We start from the raw sequence: 21730 nt of genomic DNA on the forward strand, positions 1-21730 counted from the left end.
TTTAGTTCTTAGGAAATTGCTACAGGGACGCCTGGGTGGCTCAGTCGGTTAAACATCTGCCTTCGGTCATGGTCCCAGCATCCCAGGATCAAGTCCCGCATCAGGCTCCTTGCTCAGTGGAGAGCCTGCTTCTCCATCTGCCTTCCACTGTCCCTACTTGTGCTCTCTCTCTCACACACACCAAATAAATAATCCTTAAAAAAAAAAAAAAAAAAAAAAAAAGACAGCTTTTAAAAAAAAAGGGAAATTGCTACAGTCACAGATTTGCAGGCGTTTATTATTTGTTTTACTAGTTATTTGTTATTAGTTATTTGTTACATAACAAATAACCCGTAATCTGGTGGCTTAAATTAAAAAACGTTTATTATCTCACACCACTTCTGAGAGTCAGGAGTAGCTCATCTATATGGTTCTGTCTCAGGCTTTCTCTTGAGGTGGCACCACAGCTCTCAGCCAGGCTGCAGCCACCTGAAGGCTTGGCCAGGGATGAAGGATCTGCTTCCAGGATGACACAACACATGGCTATTGGCAGGCGCCTCACTTCCTGGCCTTGAGAGCGTCTCAACATGGCAACTGGCTTCCCTCAGGACAACCAATCTGAGGGGGGTGGGGAGAGAACGAGAGACATAAGACATAGTGTACTTTAGAAACATGCCCCAGAAGTGACATGCCACTTCTGCTGCATTCTATTGATGGCACAGGCGACCCTCACTCACACAATGTGGGAGGGGACTATACAAAGAGGTGAATCTGGGGGCAGGATTACTGAGAGTGACAAATTCCCAGAAGGGAGGAGAGTGTGATGTCCTCCGTAGAAGACAAACAGGGGTGGGTGGGTGGGTGTGTGTGTGTGTGTGTGTGTGTGAAGTTCTTCGCACCCACCCGCATTTCTCTTATTTCTCTTCTGGATGTTCTGCATTTTTTCTTCCATTTTTCAACTCTTCCCTTGTATTCTGGTTTTCTCTTTGTAGCTTAAAAAATGGTTCAGGGGGGCGCCTGGGTGGCTCAGAGGGTTAAAGCCTCTGCCTTCGGCTCGCGTCATGATCCCAGGGTCCTGGGATCGAGCCCCACATTGGGCTCTCTCCTTGGTGGGGAGCCTGCTTCCTCCTCTCTCTCTCTCTGTCTGCCTCTCTGCCTACTTGTGATCTCTCTCTGTCAAATGAATACATAAAATCTTTAAAAAAAAAAAATGGTTCAGGGGTGCCTAGGGGCCTCCATCAGGTAAGCGTTCAACTCGATTCCAGCTTGGGTCCTGATCTCAGTGTTTTGAGATAGGGCCCTGCCTCAGACTGTCGGGAGTCAGCTTGAGATTCTCTCTCTCCCTGCTCGCACTCTCTAAAAATATTTTAAAGAAATGGTTAAGATGATAAATTTTGCGGGGCACCTGGGTGGCTCAGTCGGTTAAGAGGCTGCCTTCAGCTCAGGTCATGATCCCCAGGTCCTACAATGGAGCCCCGCATCGGGCTCCCTGCTCGGTGAAGAGCCTGCTTCTCCCTCTCCCTCTGCCTGCCACTCTGCCTACTTGTGCTCTCTCTCTGTCAAATAAATAAAATCTTAAAAAAATAAAAATAGAAAAGATAAATTTTGCTGTGTATATCGGCACCTGGCTGGCTCAGTTGGTAGAGTGTGAGGCTCCTGATTTCATGGTCCAGAGTTCAAGCCCCACATTGGGTGTGAGACCACTTAAAAAATAATAAAGTAAAATCCCTTTTAAAAAAGGTTAAAAAGGAGGTGCCTGGGTGACTCAGTGGGTTAAGCCTCTGCCTTTGGCTCAGGTGTGATCTCAGGGTCCTGGAATCGAGCCCCGCAACTGGCTGTCTGCTCAACAGGAAGCCTGCTTCCCCCTCACTCTCTGCCTGCCTCTCTGCCTTCTTGTGTTCTCTGTCAAATAAATAAATAAAATCTTTTTTTAAAAAGGCAAAAAAATTTAAGAGACTCTAATGTTTAAAGATTTTTTAATCTGACAGGGATCTCTGGTTTCAAAAATTTCCAGAGATATTATCAAGATTTTTTTTTTCCAGATACTTCCCTCAGAATGCATTAAGAATGTCCCAGATTCAGTAAATTCCTCTGGAGATAAAGGTGGACTACTATTGCTCTGACTGCTCCCCATGCCCAAAGGTGGAGATTAACACTGAGACGTGTGCAAATGCTCTTCCTTCTTACCCTTTCACATTCCTGGTTTTTTTTTAAAAGGTGGAGAGGGATCTAGCAAGAATAGGGCATTGGGATAAAACTAAATCCATACATTCATTAACTAATTATCATGACCCAGAATACCTCTTTCTCTTCTGTGAAATACTTTCTTCCCTAATCTCATTCCCTTTCACCATTTTAGACCTGGCAGTGCTGTAGTTCAATAGAAATATAATGAGATGGGGTGCTCAGTTGGTTGAGCTCGGGTGGCTCAGTGGGTTGAGCATCTGACTCTTGGTTTCATATCTGACTTGGTTTTGGCTCGGGTCATGATCTCAGAGTCAGGTCATGATAACAGGGTTGTGGGATGGAGTCGAGCATTGGGGTCTGCCCTCAGCTCAGCGTCTGCTTGAGATTCTTTCCCCCTTCTTCTCCCTTCCCCTCTGTTCCTCCCTCCCCACTGGTCACATACTCTCTTTTTGTCTAAAATTTACAAATGTTTTTTAATTAAAAAAAAAAGAAATATAAAAAAAGAAATATAATGAGAATATGTAATTTTAAATTTTACTTAAAATAAGAAACAGGTGAAATTAACTTCAATAACATTTTATTTTTTTAAATAAAAATGTAATCAATACAATCAATACAAAAATTATCAAGGTACTTTACATTTTTTATTACAAAGAGTTTTATGCCTCTGATATTTATTTCACATACTTTCATCAATTCGGATTTTATAAGTCCCTTATTCTTAGCATGCTATCATCCTTCTCCTCTGAGAACCAGTACAGTTTTTACTTGAGATGCAGGAACACTTTTCTAATACTCCACTCCTCTTTCATCCTACCACTAATTAGCAGGCATTGTAAACTCTCCAATAATAAAACGATGTAAAATTTGAAACTGACAGTGCTCTTCCAAATAGATTGCTAATATGATCAGGACAGTGAAGGTGTTGTCAATCAATTTCCAGATGAGGAAATGGAGACAATACAATGAAGCTTTTTTTTTTGTACTAAGTCTTCAATATCTGGTGTGTATTTCACACTTAAGAGCATCTCAATTCAGGGCGCCTGGGTAGTTCAGTGGGTTAAAGCCTCTGCCTTCGGCTCAGGTCATGATCCCAGGGTCCTGGGATCGAGTCCCGCGTCAGGCTCTCTGCTCGGCAGGGAGCCTGCTTCCCCTCCCTCTCTCTGCCTTCCTCTCTGCCTACTTGTGATCTCTGTCTGTCAAATAAATAAATAAAATCTTTAAAAAAAAAAAAAAAGAGCATCTCAATTCAATTGCTAAGTTTTCATCAAAAATATTTTATCTGGGGTGCCTGGGTGGCTCAGTCGTTGAGCCTCTGCCTTTGGCTCAGGTCATGATCCCAGGGTCCTGGGATTGAACCCCGAATCAGGATGCCTCCTCAGCAGGAAGCCTGCTTCTCTCTCTCCCACTACCCAGCTTGTATTCCGTCTCTCCCTGCCTCTCTCTGTGTCAAATAAATAAAATTTAAAAAGAAAAGAAATATTTTATCTGTATTTAGATTTCATAAAATTTACTATTTTTTAAAAAGATTTTATTTATTTGACAGAATGAGAGCACAAGCAGGCAGAGTGTGAGGGAGGAGCAGGCTCCCTGCTGAGCAGGGAGACTGATGCGGGACTCAATCCCAGGACTCTGGGATCACAACCTGAGCCGAAGGCAGATGCCCAACCAACTGAGCCACACAGAAGCCCCTAAAATTTACTACTGAAAAAGTATTTATATACCAAATCATTCCAGGCACACTTAAAAGTTTTCCAGAAATACCAGTAACTAAATTAAATATCTGTATTTTTTCCCCAAATATCTATATTTAATACAAACTTACATTAAAATTAAAAGGAGGGATACCTGGGTGGCTCAGGCTGGTTAAGCCCTCAACTCTAGGTTTCAGATCAGGTCATGATCTCATGGGTCATGGGATCAAGCCCCTTATCCTTGGGCTCCATGCTCAGCAGAATCTGCTTGAAAGATTCTCTCCCTCTGCCCCTCCCCCCGAGCATGCTCACTCTCTCCTTCAAAATAAAAAAAAATAAATAAATCTTTAAAAAATTAAAAGGAAAAATTCAGTTTTTTTGTTTTTAAGATTTTATTTATTTAACAGAGAGAGACACCAAGCAGGGGAAGTGGGAAAGGGAGAAGCCGGCCTCCCGACAAGCAGGGAGCCCCAAGAGGGCCCTGATCCAGGACCTCGGGATCATGATCTGAGACGAAGGCAGATACTTCATGACTGAGCCTCCCAGGCATCGGGAAAAATTCAGTTCTTTAGTCACAACAGCCACATTTCAAGTGCTCAACAGCCACATGTGGCTTCGTATCAGACAGGGCAGTTTTGGGCAAACATTCTTTTTAAGGAATTCTTTTGTGAGTATCCCAATTCGTGTTTCCACAAGATTTGTATTTATCTCTTCATTATACTTAGATTTCATTCTGTGTGTGAGGGGTTTTATATCTTTTTTTTTGGAATTAGGCTCTGTGATGTTAAAAAAGATATCACTCTTAGTCATCTTTATATTTCCAGGGCCTGGCACCATTCCTGACCCAAACAGGGGCTTGGGCAAATTGTTACATTTAGTAAACAAACTAGTACTGTAGTGAGTTTAATTGCGGCCTCCCAAGAGGATTATGTCCAAGTCCTAATCCCTGGAACGTGTGAAGGTGACCTTACTTGGAATAAGGTTCTTTGCAGGTATAATTAAAGAATCTCAAGATGAGATCATCCTGGATTAGGATGGGCCCTAAATCCAATGACGGGTGTCCTTATAAGACACAGAAAAGGAGCTGTACCGAGATAGAAGAAAAAGCCATGTGAAGATGGTAGCAGAAATGGTAGGGCAGCCACCAACCGAGGAACACCAAGGACAGCCGGAAGCCATGAAAAGCTAGGAGAGGGGACTGGAATGGAGCCCCTCTCAGAAACGCCAGATAGAGCCAATTTTACCAACACCTTCTGGCCTCTAGACCTGTGAGAGAATTTCTGTTTAAAGCTACCACATTTGTGGCAATTTGTACAGCAGCCTTAAGAAAAAAGTAGTATCATGGCCACAGATCACAATCATGGCAGAAGGCAGACCTCTCACAGGAGCACCTGAGCTGCTAAAGCACCTCCCCGGATTTTATTAATAACCAAAGAGGGTTCTTGTGACTGGAATATAGAAAATACACCATAGGACTCTGAACATGATTTTAGAACAGGAGCAGGGAGATAATACACTCTTGTAACTAAAGATTTTTGATAGCCCGATGCAACATTTTACTAATGATTTAACATGAAGAGAACTCCATCAAATTAAATCTGGTAACCAAATGAGTAAAATCTTAAAAAACAAACAAAAAAAAAAACTACCTAGACTTTTTTATACACAATGAGTCTTTTTCTAATCCATTCTGATAATTTCAGTTGTTTAATTGGTTTGTTTATACCATTTCTATTTCATGCCAAAAAGAATTTAACACAGCAGGCCTGAACCTGCTAACCTTATCAAGGCCTGCCTGCAAGGCTGGTCCCTGGCTGGCATCTGAGAACTGGCCTGGTAAACAGTTGCATACACTCATATAAAACTTTCCCTAAATGGTAAGAGTGGCCCATGGCACTTAAAATGACAAACAAAATGTATGCCGGACACCCGCTTTCCTTCGGAGCATCTGGAATTTCAGCGACTGGCACGGTAACGCCAGCAATGTGTGCCTCCATGACTGACTCCTGAGGAAGAACGTGAATTCCTAGCCTCTGGTGAGCTTCCCTCGTAGACAGCGCTTCACAAAAGTTGTTGCTACTTGTTGTGGGAGAATTCAGTGCATCCTGTGTGACTCCAGTAAGGGGAGTCTAGGAAGCTCAGGTCTGGTTTCTTTTAGATATCACCCCATGAGCCTTTTTCCCTCTGGTGAGTCTGCTTTGGGTCCTTATAATGTAATAAATCTTAGCCACAAGGATAACTATATCCTGAGTCCTATGAATCTTTCTGCGAAAAATAATTTAACTTGGTAATAGCAATTTTAGTTAAATGTTTCACTTTAGCAAAACACACTTAAAATGAACTAACAGGGGGCACCTGCATGGCTTAGTGGGTTAAGTGTTTGCCTCTGGCTCAGGTCATGACTCTGGGGAGTCCTGGGATAGAGCCCTGCTTGGGATTCCCTGCTTGGTGGGAAGCCTGCTTCTTCTCTCCCTCTGCCTCCCCACTCAGCTCGTGCTCAATCTCTCTCTCATAAATAAATAAAATCTTTATAATAAATAAGATAAAATAAAATAAAATGAACTAACGTTAAAAAGAAAGCTTTAAGGGGCGCATGGGTGGCTCAGTGGATTAAGCCGCTGCCTTCGGCTCAGGTCATAGTCTCAGGGTCCTGGAATCGAGCCCCACATCTGCCTCAGCATCTCTGCTGAGCAGGGAGCCTGCTTCCCCCCTCTCTCTCTGCCTGACTCTCTGCCTACTTGTGATCTCTCTCTGTCAAATAAATAAATAAAATCTTAAAAAAAAAAAGAGAAAGCTTTAAATTGAGGCTTCACAATTTCATATAATCACAAAGACCAAAAACCTACAGTATCATGTTTCAATTTACAAACTGAATGTCGTAAAATCTTAACTTACCTTAAGGATTATAAATAAAGAAAAACAGATTAGAGGAGCACCTGGCTGGCTCAGTCATAAAAGCATGTGATTCTTTAAAAAAAAAAAAAAAAAATGTAATTCTTGATTTTGGGGTTGTGAGTTTGAGCCCCACATTGGGTGTAGAGATTACTTAAATAAAAATAAGACTTAAAAAAGAAAAACCAAAAAGATTAGGATGCAAAGGGGCTCCTGGGTGGCTCAGTTGGCTGAGTGTTGGACTCTTGGTTTCCATTAGGGTTATGATGTCAGGGTCATGGGATAAAGCCCTGCATCAGGCTCTGTACTCAGCGTGAAGATTCTCTCCCTCTCCCTCTGCCTCTGTTCCTCCCCCTGTTCAAGTGTGCTCTCTCTCTCTAAAATAAATAAAATCTTTTAAAAAGGATTAGGATAAAAGAAATTACAAAAAAGAATTTTTTAAAGATTTTATTTATTTATTTGACAGAGAGCACAAGCAGGCAGAGAGGCAGGCAGGGGGTTGGGGGTGGGGAAGCAGGCTCCCCGCTAAAGCAGAGAGCCCCATGCGGAACTCAATCCCAGGATCCTGGGATCATGACCTGAGCCAAAGGCAGAGGCTTTAACCTATAAGCCACCCTGGTGCCCCAAGAAATCAAAATTTTTAAAAATGATGAATCTAATACCTTTAATTGAATTTTTCAAATGTGTTTATAGCAACATGGTATTTTTAGATATTTTATTTTTATTTTTTTATTTCACATAACTGAAATCATTTCAATATGCACATTTAATTGCTGAGGTACACTACTACAATATAAACTGAAGCAAGCTCAAAATGCAAGAGACATTTTGAGGCATTACAAAATACTGAAAAGGGAATTTTTTAAAAATACTGATTTCACAATTTCATGTACAAATTGGTTACACAGCTTCCACTTCTGTAATAACAAGCTGCACATTTTTCCTGGGCTCCCTGTATAAGATTAGATTGTAGCCAGTGGAGTTTTCCTACAAAACAAGCTATATCAGCTTGAGCTGTTTGACTAATACTATATATGCCACTGCCCTTCAACCCTGAGCTGCTTCGATTCTGTGGGACTTGAATAATTTAATATATCTGTGTTCCACAGTTTCTCTCTCTCCCCCCCTCCTTTTTTTTTAAGGCCATTTGCTATATCTTCTGTTTAGAGTTAAACAAAAAAGGAAATGAACACTTGATACCCCACCTTCAATGTTGGAAATTCTGCACAAATTCAGCAGACAGCACCAAGGTGAGCTGGGCCTCCAATGCCTTCAGGACCAAGCATCAATGAAGGGACACTGGACAGGAGAGCATCAAACTAGTTTGGGTGCAATCTTTTGTGGCTGAAAACAAAGTAAAAACTGAATAATTTTTCATTTAATATATGTAACAAGAATACATAATAAACATTATTTTCCCCATTTTATAGATGAGGAAGGTAAAGTGAAATATAAATGGCCTTAAGAATATCAAATGGGGGGACGCCTGGGTGGCTCAGTTGGTTGGGCGGCTGCCTTCGGCTCAGGTCATGATCCCAGCGTCCTGGGATTGAGTCCCACATCGGGCTCCTTGCTCATCAGGGAGCCTGCTTCTCCCTCTGCCTCTGCCTGCCATTCTATCTGCCTGTGCTTGCTCTCTCTCCCTCTCTCTCTCTCTCTCTGACAAATAAAAAAATAAAATCTTTAAAAAAAAAAAAAAAAAAGAATATCAAATGGGGGGTGCCTGGGTGGCTCAGTGGGTTGAAGCCTCTGTCTTCAGCGCAAGTCATGATCTCAGGGTCCTGGGATAGAGCCCCGCGTCGGGCTCTCTGCTCAACGGGGAAGCCTGCTTCCCTTCCTCTCTCTGCCTCCCTCTCTGCCTACTTGTGATTTCTGTCAAATAAATAAATAAAAATCTTTAAAAAAAAAAAAAAGAATATCAAATAGGTTTCAGAGCTGAGATTTAATCCCAAGACTCTTGATTCCAAAGCTTGTACAGATACGCCCACCCCACCTACAAGCACTATCTGACATTACAGAGAGTCTATAATTGAATGGAATCAAAATGACACTCAGAGCACATACTTCAGTAGGCCTTTGGACCAAAAACTATAAAAATGACAAAAGGTATCCTAAAAACATAAGTGGCTATCATTGCTGGAAAATGAGAATCATCACCCTCAGTGGACATGAAATTTTTAGGGATTTAAAGATGGGATGACCACAGATTAGATCCACAATTCAGGACCCTTGCATCCCTGGATGCAGATTTTTAAAAGCCTAAGAATAGCAGAAGATGACAGCATGAAAAGAGGCAAGAAGCACCACAGACAGTCTGAGGGCTGGGGCTCCCTCCTCCTCCAGCCCAGACGGCTGAAAGCAGCTGTGGGTCCACTCCCAGGTGGACACAGTTAGTACAACCAGAGCCTCAGAGAAGCGCCCTCGGTGTCTGGCAGCAACTAAGATACCTTAGGAATGCCACCTCACTACTTTCTCCCACACCCAGACCACACAACGCTCCATCCTGTTGCCAGTAAAGGGTAGAAGTCAATAGTATTTGGAGTCACGCCAGCAGGACTCTCACATGACATCGGAGAAACACCAACACCCCGAAGAGTATTATGCAACCAGAAGGACAAAAACTAATACTGAAGGAAAATAAGCCAATACACCAAACAAGAGATTCTGAAAGATGTGTGTCTAATATATTCAAAGAAATATGAGAGGGTGCCTGGGTGGCTCAGCGGGTTGGGCCTCTGCCTTCGGCTCAGGTCATGATCCCAGAGTCCTAGGATCGAGTCCCACATCGGGCTCTCTGCTCGGCGGGGAGCCTGCTTCCCCTCCCCTCTCTGTCTCTCTGCCTACTTGTGATCTCTCTCTCTGTTGAATAAATAAATAAATAAAATCTTAAAAAAAAAAAAAGAAATATGAGAGACTAAGTCACCTGTAAAAGAATATCTTTTATGCAAAATAGTTTTGTTAATTCTTACATTAAAAAACGGAAACAGGGGTGCCTGGGTGGCTCAGTCGGTTGAGCGTAGTAGGGCTCTTGATTTTGGATCAGCCATGATCTCAGGGTCCTGGCATCAAGCCCGGCAACATGCTTTGTGCTCAGCGGGGAATCTACTTGAAGATTCTCCCTCCCTCTCTCTCTATCCCTCGCCCCTGCTCTCTATCCTTCTCTAAAATAAATAAATCTGGACACCTGGGTGGCTCAGTCATTAAGCACCCGGCTTCAGCTCAGGTCATGATCTTAGAGTCCTGGGATGGAATCCCACATCAGGCTCCCTGCTCAATGGGGAGCCTGCTTCTCCCTCTACCCCATTACCCTGCTCATACGCTCACTCTCACTCTCTCTCTCTCTCTCAAGTAAAATAAAATAAAAATAAAATAATAAAATAGTAAATAATAAAATAAATAAATAAATACATCTTAAAAACAACAACAACACAGAAGATTTAGTAAGAGTCAGAGCCTGAAAAATTGCTCAAAATGTCCAGGATCCAATTTTAAAGAAATGTCATACAAAGAGCCATGAAAATGCCACTTGAATGAGAAAAGAAAACCATTATCAACACTAATATCTGCAATATCTAACAAGGATTTTAAAGCAGCTATCACAAAAATGCTTCAGTGAGCAATTACAAACATGTTTGAAACAACTGAAAAAGTACAATTCAGCAAAGAAACAGAAGATTTAAAGAACCAAACAGAAATTCTATAACTGAGAAATATAATTACAAACTAAAAAACTCACTAGATGGGCCCAAAAGCAGAATGAAGAAGGGTGAGGGGGAGTAGTAGGGTATCAGTGAACTTGAATACAAATAATGGAAATTACTCAATCTGAATGACAGACAAAATAGAGCAGCAAAAAACCAGAACCAAACCTCAGGAACCTCTGGGACTGTAACAGAAGATCTTAACATTCAGGGGCACCTGGGTGGTTCAGTGGGTTAAGCCTCTGCCTTGACTTGGGATGATCTTGGGGTCCTGGGATAGAGCCCCACATTGAGCACTGCATCAGGCTCTCTGCTCAGCAGGGAGCCTGCTTCCCCCTCTCTCTCTGCCTGCCTCTCTGCCTACTTGTGATCTCTCTCTCTCTCTCTCTCTGTCAAATAAATAAATAAATAAATTTTAAAAATCTTTTAAATAAGTAAATAGAGCCATAATAAAATATGGCCATATGCTCCATTAGAATAGCTAAAATAAATATTTTAAGTTTTTAAAACTGACAATATCAAGTATTAGCAAACATGTCGAACTGCAACTCTCATGCATTGCTAATGGGAAAATGGTACAGAAACTCTGGAAAAGTTTGGTAATTGTTTACAAAGTTAAACATTTACTCACTCTATAATCTAGCAGTCCCACTGGCTTGAGGGAGGTAAACTGGTACAACTGTTTTCCAAAGTATCTTTATGTGAGGAAGTTAAATGTGGGCAAATCCTAGAACCCAGGAATTCCGCAGTAGGGACAGTCTAAAGTAAGTCTGGCACATGTGACATAGTTTTGGAATATAGGTGAGGTTTGGTGGGGTGAGGTTGGAGCTAACAACCAAGAAAGAATTCACGAGATAAGAGAAGTTTCAAAAGGATCTTCATAAGCTAAAGACGACACAGGATATCAGAGACCTCGCTATTGTCAAATGGAGACTGTATTTCCGTTTAGCAAGTCATTAACATTAAGACAATTAGGAGACAGTCAGGAGCTTCTGGGAGGATGATTATATTCTGCTTGCCTCAAGTATTTGTCAATGGGCTGCAGGTTATATGGACATTTAATTTTATCTACATTTCCTTCTGCCTTTGTTTCCCATATCACGGGTGCCCCCAGAAGACACGTGCTGGATCAAAATACCACTGTTTATAATATCCCAAACTGGAAACAACCTATATGTCCTTTAACAGAATAGTGGAGAAGTAAGTTGTTGCCTGCTTATTAAATGGAATACTATAAAGCAGCAAAAAATATTACAGCTATATACTTGGTCTTAGAATAATCCTATGAAGACAACAGACAAGGCTAATTAACAAAAGAAAGGCACTGAGGAAAACAGTATGAAAACAATTAATATATAGAATCCAAAGACATGCAAAACTTATGTGGTAAACAAAGGCAGAAGAAAAATTATTAAATTTCCTTACTACCTACAGACCCTTGACAAGTCCTTGAAACAGGCAGAGTGACATTCCTCTAGGGACTCAACTACCTTGATGTTAATATTTTGCTAAGGTCAAAAGTCAATCCTGGCCTGACACCCCTTTCCCCCAAGATCCTGTAAGTCTACTTTAACACATAAAAATTCCTTTAGAAACTTCCCTTATCTCTAACCCCCTCAATCCCCCAATATATGTGTTGGTAATCAACCCCCAAGCATATGGCCCACCAATATACATGTGGGGGTCACATGACTAAGGTTTTATTAGATTGTAATAAATGACTTTTTCCTAACAATAGCTAGCCCCCTCAAGGTCCTGGAAACCTTGCTTCCAAAATTCCTTAGAGACTTACACTATTCCTAACCCCCTTCCAACTTTAAAGTATACAATGGGCCACTCCTCATGACCCCATGGTAGCTCTTTCTGCCCACGGGTCCTGTCCCCCTGCTTTAAAAAAATCATCTTTTTGCACCAAAGACGTCTCAAGAATTCCTTTTTGGCTCTCGGCTTTGAACCCTAACATCTTTACTACATCAAAACTATTCAATACATTTTGGGGAGGAAGGAATAAAAACAATTTTAGTTAAATTCTAATTAAAAACAAGTAATTTAAAAGTATAAAATCAAAACAGTAATGGAGGCAGTTAATGATTGATACTATACCAAAAGTTATAAATCAGGGTAGAGTTCTATTAAGATTAGTGGTACATACACAGATTTTAGGTTAAGTAGTATTCTTATCACCTTCAAGACATGTTTTACAATATAACCCTTATATGTCTTATTTCTTATTTTTAAAATGAAAAAACCACTACACATGAAAATCTTGATCATACAGAAAGTATATGAGAGCCGAGACAAAGCTCTGGACCCATTCCCACCCCTCTGAATTTAGGCTTATTCCAAGATGAGTTGTCAAAAAGGAATCAGTGCAAAAAGTAATCAAGGGTATGACTAGGAAAAGGTAAAGAAAAACAAACGGCTGACTACACACAGGGAGCAGCAAAGTGTGACAAGAGACAAAGGAAATCAATGAGGAAATATTTCAGGGGCACCTGGGTGGCTCAGTGGGTTAAAGCCTCTGCCTTCGGCTCAGGTCGTGATCCCAGAGTCCTGGGATCGAGCCCCGCATCGGGCTCTCTGCTAAGCAGGGAACCTGCTTCCCCCTCTCTCTCTGCCTGCCTCTCTGCCTACTTATGATCTCTGTCAAATAAATAAATAAAATCTTTAAAAAAAAAAAGAAATATTTCAGACTGAAGTGTTCAAATTTAATGAAGCAAATAAAAGAAGAGCACAGAGAAGAGATGCAGATAAAAGAGGAAGAAGTAAAATTTCTGGAGAAGACAAGTTTAGAGGTTTGAAATTATTTCCTCAGGGAGGCAGGAAATGGAGCTATAGAGAGAATAAAGTTTTTGAGTAGTAAAGCCTTGTGCAAGTTTGTGACTCTTGAAATATGTGAATATATTGCCTTTAATTAAGAGCCCCCCCCCCCCGCCCCTCCACGTCTCACTACCCTTAAAGGTGTCCCTGCAGGCTGGCGCAGACGTCTCAGACCTGCGGGTCTAGGACTCCCCCGCCATCCCTGGCCTAAGAAAGGGATTCCTCAAACTCAGTCCCTCTAGATCCCCTTATCTCCATCTCCCCAGATGGACTGGCGATTCCCCCACTGGAGCCAAGAATCTTGGCTCCCTCTACAATGAATCCTTCCACAGACCCCCCACATACACACACACATAACACTCCAGATCTCAGTCCCACTGTCCCCACACCCAAGGGCCCAGTTCTCGGTCGGTCCCAGTAGTGCGGCCCTCAGCCTCGGACCCGCCGCCCGTCCAGCCCCTCACCTCGGGATCCGAGTCTCCACGCTCCCGCTCTTCACAGCCGGCACCTCGATCGTCCCTCTGAGCACCTAGAAGAGGGTGGAACGCGGGGAACTTGGCCGTCGTAGCTGAGGCAGTTGAGGCTAGTTTGCCATCACCATGGAAACCCCTGGCAGCGCGCCCTGGGCGGGGCCTCCGCGGGGCCGGGCCTAGCGCACCGCAGGCCCGAGTGCACAACTCCCGCCCGATGGGTGCACGCGGTGTTGGGCTTGCTCGGTCCCTGCTCGGTCCCCGCTCGGCCCTGTACCCAGTACCTATCCCATACCCCGGGAGCCCGCGCCCCAGCCGGCCTCTTTCCCTGCAGAACCCCACCTCTCCGGGAAGATGGAGCTGGAAATGGAGCGCGGCGGGGCGTGGGGTTGGCTCGGGTGGCGCGCCGCGAGGGCGCCATTGTGACGCGCCCGGCCCGGAGCGGAGATTGGCCCGCCGAGCGTGTGCGGGAGCCGGAGCCAGCGGAGGCGGGCCGGAGGGCAGCGGCCGGCAGAGCGCTCCTGAGCCCCGGAGAGTACAGACTGAAAAGCACCCCAGACAATGAGCCCCAAAGACGCCTGGGTCGAAGACCACCATGAGAGAAGAAAATGGGAGCCATTTCCTGCCGAGGGAGAAAGAAGGAACAGAGAACAGCGGAGACATAAAGGCGGCTCCAGGGGCGGAGTTTGAGTAGCGGGCGCGGGCTGTGCTCCCGGCTCTTGGGTCGCTACTCCGCACTATCGGGTCGCTTCTCCTGGCACCCGGTTCCCCCGGAGGACAGGGCTTTGGCCCTCTGGCCTGGTTCTCAGAGACGGGGCGGGGTGCTAGAATGTTCGTTGCTGGAGAAACGCTCCAGTTCGATTTTGAGTTCCTACTACATCCAGGCCACCCGTGTTTTTGCTCTAAACGAGACAGTCTGAACTTGTCAGCCCTTGATGGGGAGTTGCTCGTTAAGCACATGTACACAGCTGGAATTAGCAGTATCGCGGACCAGAGTTGCCATTTCTGTAGCAAAAGCTGCTAAGCAGTCTTCTGTTGCTTTCTGTCTTAATTATGATCAGGTGCTGCGCTAAGAAAAGCAGCTCTCAGAGCCACGGTTGGGAGCTGGCCTGGATGCCCTGATGAACGTAAACAATGTCGTGGAATATTAACGTTAGAATGAGTTCTCTCTCTGACAGAGAAGAAGAAAATAAGACCACTTTAATTGTGCCTGAACAGATAAAAACAGACACTGTGCAAGCACAGAGATGACCAAAACATCCCATCCCCACAGCTAACGTGAGTGACTACTGCTTTAATGACAACTCTAGCCCTGCTCCAATTCCTCCTGCTTTCTGATAAAAATTAAGCTAGTCCCTGAATTGCCCCTGCTTTCTGACTGAACCAGAACAAAACCTGTTTCCTTGGACCCTCCCCCAAATCACCTAACAGAAGCCCATATACTATAATGAGCCCTCTTTAACACCCCCATCTTGAGACTCCCCGTGGGGTGAGGTCTTCCCTCACTACAGCAGCTAATAACCCTTCATTGTTTGACCACAACCATGTATGGTAGTCTTTGGTGGGCACCACCAGTATGAATAAACACGTATTTCAGAATTATAGTAAGCATACACACAAAAATAAAACCTTACAGTCTGTACCAAGAAATAAAAATATTAATGTGAATGGTTAAATGGGGCAAGATCTTGGTATATAAAAAGCTTGCATTATAAATGCAATTTGGCTTGTGTGTTGTGTTCCAGAAAAGTAGAAGGACATTAATGGTAAAATCAAATTAAAGTCTATAGTTTAAGAGTATTCTACCAATATGAATCGCTTTCCTTTTTTTTTTTACATTTTATTTATTTGAGAAAGAGCACATGAGCAAGGGGGTTGGGGTAAAGGGAGAGAGAGAAGTAGACGCCCCACTAAACAGCCCAATGCAAGACTTTCTCCCAGGACCCTGGGATCATGACCTGAGCCCAAGGCAGACACTTAACTGACTGAGCCACCCAGGCACTCTCAGTGTGAATTTCTTAGTTTTGACAAATGTGCCATGTTTATATCACACATAGAATATAGGAAAAACAGTAAAAGGTATGCAGGTATTCCCTGTACTATCTTTGCAACTTTTCTGTATATTTAAAATGATCCCAAGCGACGCCTGGGTGGCTCAGTTGGTTGGACGACTGCCTTCGGCTCAGGTCATGATCCTGGGGTCCCGGGATCGAGTCCCACATCGGGCTCCCAGCTCCATGGGGAGTCTGCTTCTCCCTCTGACCTTCTCCTCGTTCATGCTCTCTCTCACTGTCTCTCTCTCAAATAAATAAATAAAATCTTTAAAAAATAAAAAAATAAAATGATCCCAAAATAAAAATTTTATTCAAAAAAAAATTATGAATTGGGGCACCTGGGTGGCTCATGCAGTTAAACATCTGATTGAGCGTCCAACTCCTAGTTTCAGCTCAGGTCATGATTTCAGGAGCAAGCCCGCAGTTGGCTTGAGGATTCTTTCTCTCCCTCCTTCTCTGTTCTACCCCTGTGCCCCTGCTCTTTCTCTTACATAAATAAATAAATCTTTAAAAAAAATTTATGAACAATTATCCACCACGGAAGAGGTGGGGTTTTTTGGGTTTGTTTGTTTGTTTGCACTGGAGTGGTAGTGATGGCTATTATATCCTGAGTGACTCTGGTATGAGAGGCAAATACATTCACAACCACAACTCTTCTGTCTCAAATCTACCTTTTGGTTCTTCCCATCCCAGCATGACAGGGTTTCTTCCTGGCTCCCCACACACCCCTCTGTCGTGTAGCCCCCAGTCACTGAAAGTGACCACATCTCGTCCAGGTACTGCCCCACTACTTTGTTGTCATATGGAAGTCAGTCAGTCCAGGATTTATGACCCTTTTCAGAGTGGAAATAAGCTGTAAGTGGTAAAAACCACAAAACGTACAGAAGTTTTGTCAAGGCAGCATTGTCAAATTAAAGGAAGAAACTGCCTCTTTTCTTCTGTAAACACATTAACATATCCCGTGAGCTCTCCTTGCTGAGGTGTTATGCATCTGCCAGCACCACCGCCCACCTCCCCACTCCCCTACTATCCCCACCCTCTACCCCCTCCACCCCCCCATTCACCCCCCACCACACACAGGAGGACTCTGCAATGGAAGGCATAGGTTCTGATAGACCAACAAAACATAGAAAATAGGATACCAAAACTGAACACCAGATACTCGCTAGGGAAATGGGTATAACGGCCTGGCTTTTTGTGGTAACAGTGAATAGAAAGTGTCATTCAGGGTGTGCCTGCGTAGCACAGTTGGTTAAGCAAGAGACTCTTGGTTTTGGCTCATGTCTGGATCTCAGGCTCCGGATATCAAGCCCCTTGCTCAGCATGGAGTCTGCTAAAGTTCCTCTCCCCCATCCCTTACCCCTCCCCACCTAGTGCTCGCTTGCGCACATGCTCTCTCTCTCTCTCATAAGTAAATCTTAAAAAAAAGGGGGGGGGAGCTTTCATTCAGGGAATCCTGCAGTAGAAGAAAGATAGATGTATTAAGATATTAAGGGCAGAAGATATAAATATTAAAGCAACTGGCGAGGGTGAGGGGGGTGGGGGAGCTTCCTGGTTGGCTGCGTTGTGGTTAAGTGTCTGCCTTCAGCTCAGGTCATGATTCCAGTTCTTGGGATGATCTCCCTCTGTGTCAGGCTCCCTGATCATTGGGGAGTCTGCTTCTCCCTCTCCTGGTCCCTCTGCGCTCTCCGTCTCTCTCTCTCTCAAATAAATAAAATCTTTAAAAAAAAAATTTTTAAGGGCGCCTGGGTGGCTCAGTGGGTTAAAGCCTCTGCCTTGGGCTCAGGTCATGATCCCAGGATGCTGGGATCAAGCCCCAAGTCTGGCTCTCTGCTCAGCGGGGAGCCTGCTTCCCTTCTTCTCTCTCTGCCTGCCTCTCTGCCTACTTGTGATCTCTGTCTGTCAAATAAATAAATAAAATCTTTAAAAAAAATTTTTTTTTTTAAACGATTGGGACCCTGGGAAGAGTTTATCTTCTGGAATCTGGTGATTTTCACTATGTTAGAGTGGAGGCTACCTCTACAGTAGTGCTATCCAATAGAAGTAGAATGTAAGCCCTATACGTAATTTAAAATTTTTCTAGGAGCCACATTTACAAAAGTAGGAAAAAATAGGTTAAATTAATTTTATGTTTTTATTTGTTTCAACACACCCAAAATATTATTTCACATGTAATCAGTATATAAAATTATCAATGAGACGCTTTTTATTATTTTTTACTGGATTAAATCTTTGAAACCTGGTGTGTATTTTCTACTGAACAACACATCTGAATACAGATGTTAAATTTTTATTGGGAATATTATTTATATTTTATAAAACTTACAGTTAAAAAAGTAGATTCACATATCCATGTTGTTCCAAACATAGTTAAAAGTTTTCCAGTAACTGAATTTTCAGTATTTAAATTTAAATTAAGGCAAGCATGTGAAGAAATTGGAATTCTTGTGTGTTGCCAACAGGAATGCAAAATGGTACAGCCAGTATGGAAAAAAGTATGGCAAATACTAAAAAAAATTAAAAAAGAATTACCATGTAATCCAGCTATTACATTTCTGGATAGACTCAAAATAATTGAAAGTAAGATCTGAAAGCTATTTGTACACCAATGTTCATAGCAGCATTTTTGACAACAGTCAAAAGGGGGAAGCAACCCAATTCATTGATAGATGCATAACAGCCCTAAAAGAGAAGGACATTCTGGGGTGCCTGGGTGGCTCAGTCAGTCAAGCGTCCAACTCTTGATATTTGGCTCAGGTCATGATCTCAGTCCTGAGATTGAGTCCCGCATCTGGAGCTCTGCAGATTCCCTCTCTTTATTCCTCCCTTTGCCCCCTCCCTGCTATGCTATCTCTTTAAAAAAAAAAGAAGAAGAAGAAGGAGAAGAAGGAGAAGGAGGAGGAGAAGGAGGAAATTTAAGACATGCTACTACATGGATGAAACAAGGACATCAAGCTGCACGAAATAAGCCAGTCACAAAAAGACAAATATAGCATGGTTCCACATCGATGAGGTATCAAAAGTACTCAGTTTCATGGCACCAGAAAGAAGAATGGTGATGTTGCCAGGGACTGTGGGGAGGCAGGAAATGGGGAATTATTTACTATGTATAGAGTTTCAGGCTTTTAAGACAAAAAGACTATGGAGCTTGCTTGCACAACACTGAATGTACTTAACACTACTGATTTTTTTAAGGCTTTTTATTTATTTTAAAAAGATTTTGTTTATTTATTTGACAGACAGAGATCACAAGTAGGCAGAGAGGCAGGCAGAGAGAGAGGGGGAAGCAGGCTCCCTGCCGAGCAGAGAGCCCGATGCAGGACTTGATTCAGGACTCAATCCCAGGACCCTGAGACCATGACCTGAGCTGAAGGCAGAGGCTTTAACCAACTGAGCCACCCAGGTGCCCCTTTTAAAGACTTTTTAAAAGATTTTATATATTTGAGAGAGAGTACAAGCAGGGGGAGCAGCAAGGAGAGGAAGAAGCAGGCTCCTGCTGAGCAGAGAGCCTGACACAGGCTGACACAGGCCTCCATCCCAGGACCCTGAGACCATGACCTGAGCCGAAGGCAAATGCCAACCAACTGAGCCACCCAGGTGCCCCAATACTACTGATTTTAGAAAATGGTTAAGACGGTCAACTTTATGGTGTGTATTTTATAATTGAAAAGTCAGGGGTGCCTGGGTGATGGCTCATTCAGTTAAGTGTCCAACTCTTAATTTCAGCCTAGATCATGACCTTAGTCAGGGTCATGAGATTAAAGGTTTTGAGAATGAGCCACACATTGGGCTCCACACTGAGCACTGCACTGAGTTCAGAGTCACCTTGGGATTCTCTCTCCCTCTGCTCCTTGCCCTATCCGCCCCATAAGTAAACAAATTAATTTTTTTAAAAAGTCAGGGGCACCTGGCTGGCTCAGTCAGTAAAGCATGTAAGTCTTGATCTTGGAGTCATAAGTTTGAGCCTCACGCTTGGTGTAGAGATTACTTTTAAAAAATAAAACCCAGGAGTGCCCGGGTGGCTCAGTGGGTTAAGGCCTCTGCCTTCAGCTCAGGTCATGATCCTGCGTCCTGGGATCCAGCCTCCCATCTGGCTCTCTGCTCAGTGGGAATCCTGCTTCCTCTTCTCTCTCTGCCTGCTTCTCTGCCTACTTGGGATCTCTGTCAAATAAATAAAATCTTAAAAAATAATAAAAGAATATTAAAAAGTCAGGTCCTCCATCCCACTAGCCACATTTCAAGTGCTCAACAGCCCTGTGTGGGTAAATGGCCCCCTTATCACACAGTGCAGCTTTAGGCTAAGAAAGGAGGAACTGAAATGCTACTATCTTCAACTGTCACTTTGGAAGGGCTGTCTCTTGTGGCTCTGTCTCTGCTCTAAGTCACTGGCTTTCTTCACTCTGCCTGGAGGGCTAGAACCTGTTACCTAAGTCTTGCCAGTTAGAAATACTCAGAATAAGCTTTGGCTTCCTTTAGGGAGTTTCACTTGAATACAGAGGGCAGGGCAGGCAAATTGTTAGCTATCTACTTTTGACTCTGTGGGTGTAATATTTCTCAAAGGGAGGCCCAAGAGACTTCCTCTAACTCCAGTTGTCACCCCGTGAAAGTTTATTCCAAAATGGATTGTTTAACACTGAAATCACTGTGATCCAATGAATAGGATTTGAAAGCAATTTTTATAAAGTCTCGTTTGTGAAGAGCACAGAGATTTGACATCTCAGGTACAGAAAGAAAGGTGAAGGAGCTAAATGAGGCATCATCAAGGTTTGCCCCTGACTTTCTCACTAGGTCTTAACTGTGATTTGCTTTTATTCACAGTTCTTAGTATACTTTACGTTTCCTATCAGGAGCTCAATATATATTTTAGATAAAGATTAGAGTTTTTTGGGCGCCTGGGTGGCTCAGTGGGTTAAAGCCTCTGCCTTCGGCTCAGGTCATGGTCCCAGGGTCCTGGGATCGAGCCCCGCATCGGGCTCTCTGCTCAGCAGGGAGCCTGCTTCCTCCTCTCTCTCTGCCTGCTTCTCTGCCTACTTGTGATCTCTGTCTGCCAAATAAATAAATAAAATCTTTAAAAAAAAAAGATTAGAGTTTTTTCATTTTTAAGTTTGTTTTTTGAGAGAGAGTGCGAACGGAGCTGGGGTTGGTGGGGAGATGTAGAGAGGGAGGGAAAAAATCTTAAGCAGGCTCTGTGCCCAGCGTGGAGCTAGACACAGGGCTCGATCTCATGACCCTGAGATCATGACCTGAGCTCAATGGGCACTTAACTGGCCGAGCCACCCAGGCACCCCTAGAGTTGTTTTTATAGTAATCGTTGTATTTTATTACTATGTGATTCAGTTTTTCTATTCTCAAAGTCTTTTTAGTTAACATGGCTCCTGAGAATTTTTATTCTTTTCTGAAAAGGCATAATGTATAAGAAACACTGATAAGAAACACATTTGCCTTTTCAGAAAAGAACGAAAATCCCTTGGCTTGGTGGTAAACTCTCTAAATGCAAAGACGTAACAATTTAATTCTCTTTGTCTTCCATACCATAAAGCACAGGGCTCAAATAAGTTCTCAGTAATTTTTTGCTGATGGCCAGAAATGCTTTTTCTATAGGTGTTAATGTATTTTTAAATGAAAAAAAAATTTTTTTTAATAAAATGTTTTTAAATGTTTTAAAATCCCATTTTATTTAACAAGGTTTAAATGTCTTTTTGCTCACCAGTAATCAAGGGCGGGTACCAAGTTTAGCTTAGTCTCTGAGTATCCAGAACAGCTGGGTTGGTCTCCTGCCTGAAGGACGGACTCAAGTAGTACTGAATAGATAAGTAAATGAAAGCTATTTTTTTTTGTTTTTGTTTTAGATTTTATTTGTTTATTTGACAGACAGAGATCACAAGTAGACAGAGAGGCAGGCAGAGAGAGAGAGAGAGAGAGAGAGAGAGAGA

At 43.0% G+C, this 21730-nt stretch overlaps 1 long non-coding RNA gene across 2 annotated transcripts; it reads right to left on the reverse strand.

The window, feature by feature from the left end:
* Positions 1-272: 272 nt before the first annotated feature.
* Positions 273-14165, reverse strand: LOC111144853. Of its 2 annotated transcripts, XR_002640443.1 has the most exons (4): positions 14086-14165; positions 13738-13802; positions 7958-8096; positions 273-597 (listed from the first exon to the last, which is right to left on the reverse strand). It is a non-coding gene; the product is annotated as an uncharacterized LOC111144853 (long non-coding RNA). The 2 variants fall into 2 exon arrangements; XR_002640442.1 differs by lacking the exon at positions 14086-14165 and having other exon boundaries at positions 13738-13857.
* Between the last annotated feature and the right edge of the window lie 7565 nt (positions 14166-21730).

This window comes from Enhydra lutris, unplaced genomic scaffold (assembly GCF_002288905.1).
Source record: "Enhydra lutris kenyoni isolate GAN:26980312 unplaced genomic scaffold, ASM228890v2 scaffoldscaffold12, whole genome shotgun sequence".
NCBI lineage: Eukaryota > Metazoa > Chordata > Mammalia > Carnivora > Mustelidae > Enhydra > Enhydra lutris.